Here is a 6944-nt window from a genome sequence, read left to right on the forward strand (position 1 = left end):
AATTAGGATGTTCTTTTTGGTTTCTCTCTGTCTGTCTCTCTGTGTCTCTGTGCCTCTGTGCCTGTGTCTCCTTGTAAGTTATTTGGAGGAATAACCATGTCTTGAGCAAACAATCTTCAAGATGCTGAAACCATGTGGTAAGGTAAAGTTTGGTAGAAACTGGTAGGGAAGGAGGGCAATGGGGAAAAGTAAGGAAAATCAGATAAGAAAATAATGGTAACAGTACAGGAGAAAAAAGATGAGGCCCTTGAGTAACCTTGATCGACATAGACCAGAGCATATATGAACCACGTAGAAAAATGTTGGTATGACTTGGTAAATCATGTAATTAAAGGTGCTACTTGAAGGGCAAGTAATATGCAACTCAAAAGTTTCCTTTCTTAGAACATGATGACTATTTAGTCCAGCATTATGGAAATTTTCAAAAAGCAAGAAGGTTATATATAACTTACAAAATACACTACACAATTCTCAAACAAGTACAGTATATTAACAATTAACATTGTTTAATTGTTTAAAGGTGAGGTTGATATGTGAGATGGTTTTAGTTTGTAGGAAACTGAATGTTTAATTGAGCCTTGAAGACAAATATCCACATTTCTTCCTCATGTACTTTTAAAAGAAAAATTAGTGAACAGGTTTTGATTTCCGTTGTAACATGGGAGCATACAGAGAAGCTAGAAAAGCAAGCAGGAGTGTATTTGTCACTTAAGGTCCTCTGTTTGTTTCCTGACCCCTTTAAGGCCAGTTTCCATCATAATATTCAAATCAGCAAAAATGTGCATGTTTCACTTATCTGGTTTTTGTGACCAAAGAATAAGCAAGTCCAGCAGTCCTGTCGTTTGTCTGACATATCTTGGATAGATTCGTCGAGGACCTGCCTATAGGTAATGATGGTGTGGTTTATACTGTCCATTTAAAATAGGAATATTCAAGAAAGCTTCCATCCCCAAGGCAAGCACACTTCTCTGTCAGCTAACAAGGTGACTTTCTTTCATGCTTTGGTTCCTTTTGAAGCCTGTGCCTCACTATGCCCTATCCTCTCTCTACCTCTGAATTAAGAAGAAATTGACTCTGATTTTTAAGTTCTGTCCACACCTCCCAGGGGATTTTCTTTAAACAGAAGGCGATTGCCAGGGACTTAGGTTTTTTTTTTTTTTTTTTTAAATAATGAAACTATATAATGAAAAAGATGCTTGTTATAAGCATGGAAAGACATGCTTAAAATAAGATTCAAATAATCTCTACGTAAGTTTTTCTATTTTTTTAGATTCAATGTAATGCTGATCTTACAAGTTTATCCTCTCCTCCAAGAAAAACGTACTTATGTTATATTCACATTTTAGATAGCAACCTTTTTTTCCCTTAAGATTTGAGTAATGCAATATGTGGTATAATCCCACATTATATACTTAATATCTAAAACAACATTGGGTGCAGTACAGTTTGATCTTTAAATTCATGGAGCATGATACTTCTCCTTTAAATATTATTTTCTCAAAGCTTTTTCATTTTGAACTCACTGCCAGAAATAAACCAAATGGCTATGTCCATGATGACATTTAAATTAAAATAGATTAAATTAAAGTCACTTAAATTTCATAAATCCATCAAACCTCTTAAAAGTCTTTATATCCTGGTCTCTGTAAACATGAGGGCAGAAGATTACCAGAGACTAAGTGGGTATATTTATAATAATTTAGAGCAAAAATTGATTTACATTTTTGATACTATAATAATCTTAAGTATAAGCTACATTTATCAATTGCTTCACTATGGATAGCAGCATGCAAGTTTTGAACAACAAATGAAAGAGAGATCTTGATCTTAATGAAAGAATCACACAGATAATAGAAAACCATTTTATATTCGGAATGTATGAAGTTACAGAAGGAAAAAGAAACTAGGAAGCAAAGTAAAATAGCTTTCAGGTATCCATAAGCTACAAATAAAAGGAATAAATTTCTTTTTATTTTGTAGGGATTTATTTGTACTTTGCATCATTAAGAGTAATTCTATTTATGCCCTGCATTCTAACTGGAGCATTTTGGCACTTATGTTTGTCTACCAAGATTCTCAACTAAATAAGATGTTGAGACTCCTACAGACATTTTTCAGAATATTTTGATGTTTTAAAATGGATGGTCAATAATTTCAGGGAAACAATGAGCTTCCCATTCTTTTGAATTGGTCCTCAGGAGTTTGGATTGAAACAAAACTTTGGTTCTGTTACAAATTAGATTTTTTTTTCAGATGATAATAAATTAGAGCCACATATTATGATTTGTAATTCATAGTTCAGGCTTGGCATGTATATACACATTTATAAGGACATTTTGGAGAAATATTCCAACTGTAACTTTAAAGAATATTCTTAGGTCTGTACTGAGCATTCTGTGTAAATGGACTGTGCTAATGTGTTTGACTAAGAGTTATGGTTGGAATCATTCTCAGATCCGTTCTGCTACTGTGCAAATAGATAAAGCCTTAGGTACCTTTATGCTCCACCAAATATTACTAGTAAAATTCCTTGTGTTATTAACATATCATAAAATAATATTTGCTTTCAGGCCCAGTATATTCAGAAAACATAAAAACTGCACTACTTCAGATTTAATTGACCACAGGGTTAGTCCACATTGATAAAATCTGAATTATGGAAGAATTTAAAAGAAATGCTGGTTGTTCGCTCTAGTGAAGGCGCCTAATAGATTATTAAATGCAATGAATATGACTGATTTGTTAAGAACCTTGCTGCAGTAATGTCCTTGAGTTCATGCCATGGAACTACTTTAAAAGTAAGGTCATTGCAGAATAGATTGTTTTGGTGACTTAGCAATTAACTGCTGTAAATAGTGTCTAAGACTAATGTACCTCATTTTCTATCTCTAGTTAATAAAATGACATTAAGTTTCCCACATATTTGACATCTGAAATTTCTTTCTTTTAAACAATTCTTGTAATCTATTCAGTTTTCCCATGTAGATAAAAACATTTATTTCAACCAAGAGCTTATAAAATAATCACACATATTAAAATTTGTGTTGTCTAGATGAATGTTATGCTGTACCCCATTTTAATGCATTAACCTTGACAAAAGAACATTTCAGACTCCTTTAAAAGCAATAAACTTTTAATATCAACTGATGTTTACGAACATTCTTGTTCTCAGTGAAATTTTATTTTCATTAACATCCAAGTATACTCTTTTAATTCCTTTTGTGTTTTTAAAATATTTATAATGCCATTCATGAATCACTCCACTGCATCATCATACATTAACTTTGTTTTTTAAAACAATGTCAGTAAATTCCCTCATGTGTATTGCTTGATTTGAGCAACAAACCTCAAAACAAAAGCAACAATAGAGTCAGCATCCCACTTCACAAATAAAAGTGTGAGGCTCAGAATCTCCCCCAGCTCCCAGGCCAGCCTTGGCTCTGGTTCAGGGCCGTCTTCTGATGTAAACCTCAGAACTCATTCTGTGCCATCCAATTGCTGCTCTTTCTAAAGAAGAGAATATTGAGCATGAAGGATGAGATGTATCTTTTAACCACCCTCTCCTACCTCAATGCTAAGTCTTACATACTGAAAAATCCTCGCTATTGTGGAATTATTGTACCTTTCCTGGTGTGATTTACAACAAAACACACCTTTGCTCTGCTAAAGCATTCAAATCACCCACTTCAAATTGACTGTGCCCCACTCTTTCCGGGTTCAAGCACATAATCAAAAAAAAAAAAAAAGGGCATGTCAGTCTCCTATATAACAAACTTTCCAAGAGTGAGTGAGGGACAGTCTCTTTCCCTGTTGCCCAAAACAATTGGGCAGAAATTTTGCTTTAGTTTGTACAGCTCCAGTATGGCGCTATTTTAAACAGAACTTATCACTTATACTCCTGTGAGGGAGCAAAGATGTGATAAGATAAAAGAAATGAAGCTTCCAGTTATCTTTGTAATCCTCCTACCTGGGATTACTTTCAAAGAGTGTGTTTGCTCTTCTCTCAGGGGAAATTCCCCTTCCTCTGGACTACAACATTCAGATAAAGTATTTTAGGAAACATGGGATACTGTTTGTGATGATAACAAAAATATCTATCTTTTGAGAGTCTCTTATGTAGAATACTATATCAAATCTATTTATTCTTTTAGCTTATTTCTGGACCCTTCCTCCTTTTCCAAAGACAAAGTGTCAATGGAGAACAAATAAATTTTTCTTCTATATGCTCAAAAGATTGTCTGAGGTGGGCTTTTCATCACAGCTTTCAGATTCTAGTTTAAGCTTTAATTTTGTGTGTGAATAAGTGATTACCAATACAAATGCAGTTCTGCCATAAAACGACCAACAGCTGATCAGTTATCCCATTAAGCACATTTTTAAGCTTATCTTGCCTTGAAGTAAGAGTATTTTATAGAAAGAAATGGACACACAGGTTATCTGCAAACTATATATCTCAGACAAAAACCTATTTTTCCATGCAAGAAAGTGGTATCCAAAGGATTAAAATTATATATTAGTTTTCTAATCTTAAAAGGAGAAAGGTTTAATGCAAATATCACACTATTCTAAATAGCAAGGAAGAAAAAAGGCAACAGTTTTAAAAATGCCAAAAACTTCCTATTTCCTCCACAACATGCAATCAGAGACAGAGTTTCAAGGACAAAAAGCATGTGTGTGTGCATGCATTTCAACTCTATAAAAGAATAAAAGAAACTTCTCACAGCTGGAGCACAGTAGTGTTCTACTCAGCAGAAGGACGTGCAGGGAGTTGAAGTAGGTTTTCACTTCTGAGTACACACATTTATATTATTTTCAAGAGGTTTTTAATTTAATTTCATGTATATATGTAGATGCCAGGATTCTTGCAAACATTTTTTAAGGTTTCAGTGTATACCAACCTACATCACAATTTCTAGATTTAACTGAAAGCTTTAAAGGAATTGAGTGAGAATCAAACATCTAAATAAAGATTCCCCTTGATCTTCCATGTTTTCGTAGAAACAGCAAAGAAACAAGTTGCTGGTTTCTGTGAGAAGCAATTAGTGAGCCATCTCATCTCTTTGAGGGTGAGGTTTATTACTTGGGAGTTAAGTGTGCCTTTCTTATTCATAATAACAGCCACCTGAAATATCTTTATCTAGTAACTTAACATATACTTTGAGTATGTATAGTCCTGAATTTGACTTGCCGCATCACAACCAAACAGAATCGATTCTGTTAAATACAATTTGGAGATATTGATGTGTTTGCTGGTGTTTTGTTTAGACTTCATTTTAGTACATTATTTACTGCTGATTTCACATTCATAGGCATTTCATTTTATCCCTGGTTCTGGGATTTTAAAAATCATGGTTCAGATTATATGCAAATATTGAAACAAGAATGTAAAATAGTTCTAAACTCTAAATGTTTTCCCTTACCAAAGTTCCTGAAAGGTGCATCACTCAAATTGTATATAGTAAAAAATATTGAGAGAAAGTTGCTCTATTTTCTTTTTCAAATTAAGATTAACCAAATTATCTTAGAAATGACTGATACAAAAGTGGGGGGAACCAAATAGAAATCATGAACGTATGTGTTTTCTAAAATATGTTACTTTCCATGCAGTAAATGTTAGGTACTTCTTCCTTAGAAGTACCTATCATGCTATGGATAGAAAGGAAAAGAATGAGTTGACTCCAACTCTAAGAAGTTAGTAGAACAGCTTCAATTGATAAGGGAAAGACAGACAGACACACACACACACACACAGAGATATAAAGGTTACTAACAATAAAAGAAACAGTTTTTCAAAATGAATTGGAAGGTAGGAAGCACTTGTAAAGGGTAGACTAGAATAGGTCAGACTCGGGCCATGTTGGTCAAGTGAGACCTGGAAAATGTGATTTGGCTGTGGACTGATGGATGACGCAGGCAGAAGAGAAGGTACAGAAGACCATTTGTTGTCAGTCGGGTTCTCTGGAAGCAGAGGCTTAGATGGAATTTGGGACTCAGGATGTTTATTTGGAATGCACACTTAAGCAGGATTGGACAGTGGGAGGAGTCAAACCATGGTGTGAGCCTGACAAAGCCTCAGCCAACCCAGCAGGATGTCAGGAACTTGCATGTCCCATCACAGCATCTTGCATTAGGCCAAAATGGATCTTTAGACTCTTCCTGGGTTGATCACCAGGAGTGTAAAGGACTTGACCTTGGTCTAGGTGGCCTTCTGCAGCCAAGGCTGTCCCTGAAGTTTTTGAGACTGCTGCTGACCACACCACGGATAGACAGCAAGTCCTTACTTGAAGGAAGATATGGGTGGCCCAGACTCACATCTGCCATACTAATGCATGATGAAGAGCACACATCAGACGTTGGAGGAAGGCATAAGCAAGGTGTATGTGGGGTGGACGGTCACTAGTGAGGAAAGCCTGGAGTTGAGGGTCATAGCAGATCACGATCTCAGGAAAACAGCACGTGCTGGGAAGGTACTTAAATGCTGGTGTCAGGATTTTGCTCTTAATAGGGGAAGGAAGTGTAAATGAGAATGTGGCAAAGCAGCACTTGGGAAAGATTTTGTATGTGCTTTTGAAGGCCGTGTATCTGTTAGGAAAACAGGGAGAGGTGAGGAAAGCAGGATGATAATGCTTATAAAAATGACTTCTGCTGCCGAGCATGGTGGCTCACACCTATAATCCCAGCACTTTGGAAGTCCGAGACAGGCAGATCACTTGAAGTCAGGAGTTTGAGACCAGCCTGGCTAACGTGGTGAAACCCTGTCTCTACTAAAAATATAAAAATTGGCCAGGCGTGGTGGTGTGCAACTGTAATTCCAGTTACTTGGTAGGCTAAGGCAGTAGACTCAGTTGAATCCAGGAGGCGGAGGCTTCAGTGAGTCATGATTGACACACTCCACTCCAGCCTGGGCGACAGAGCAAGACTCTGTCTAAAAAAAAAAAAATAAT

Source organism: Macaca mulatta, chromosome 5 (genome assembly GCF_049350105.2).
Source record: "Macaca mulatta isolate MMU2019108-1 chromosome 5, T2T-MMU8v2.0, whole genome shotgun sequence".
Classification (NCBI taxonomy): Eukaryota; Metazoa; Chordata; class Mammalia; order Primates; family Cercopithecidae; genus Macaca; species Macaca mulatta.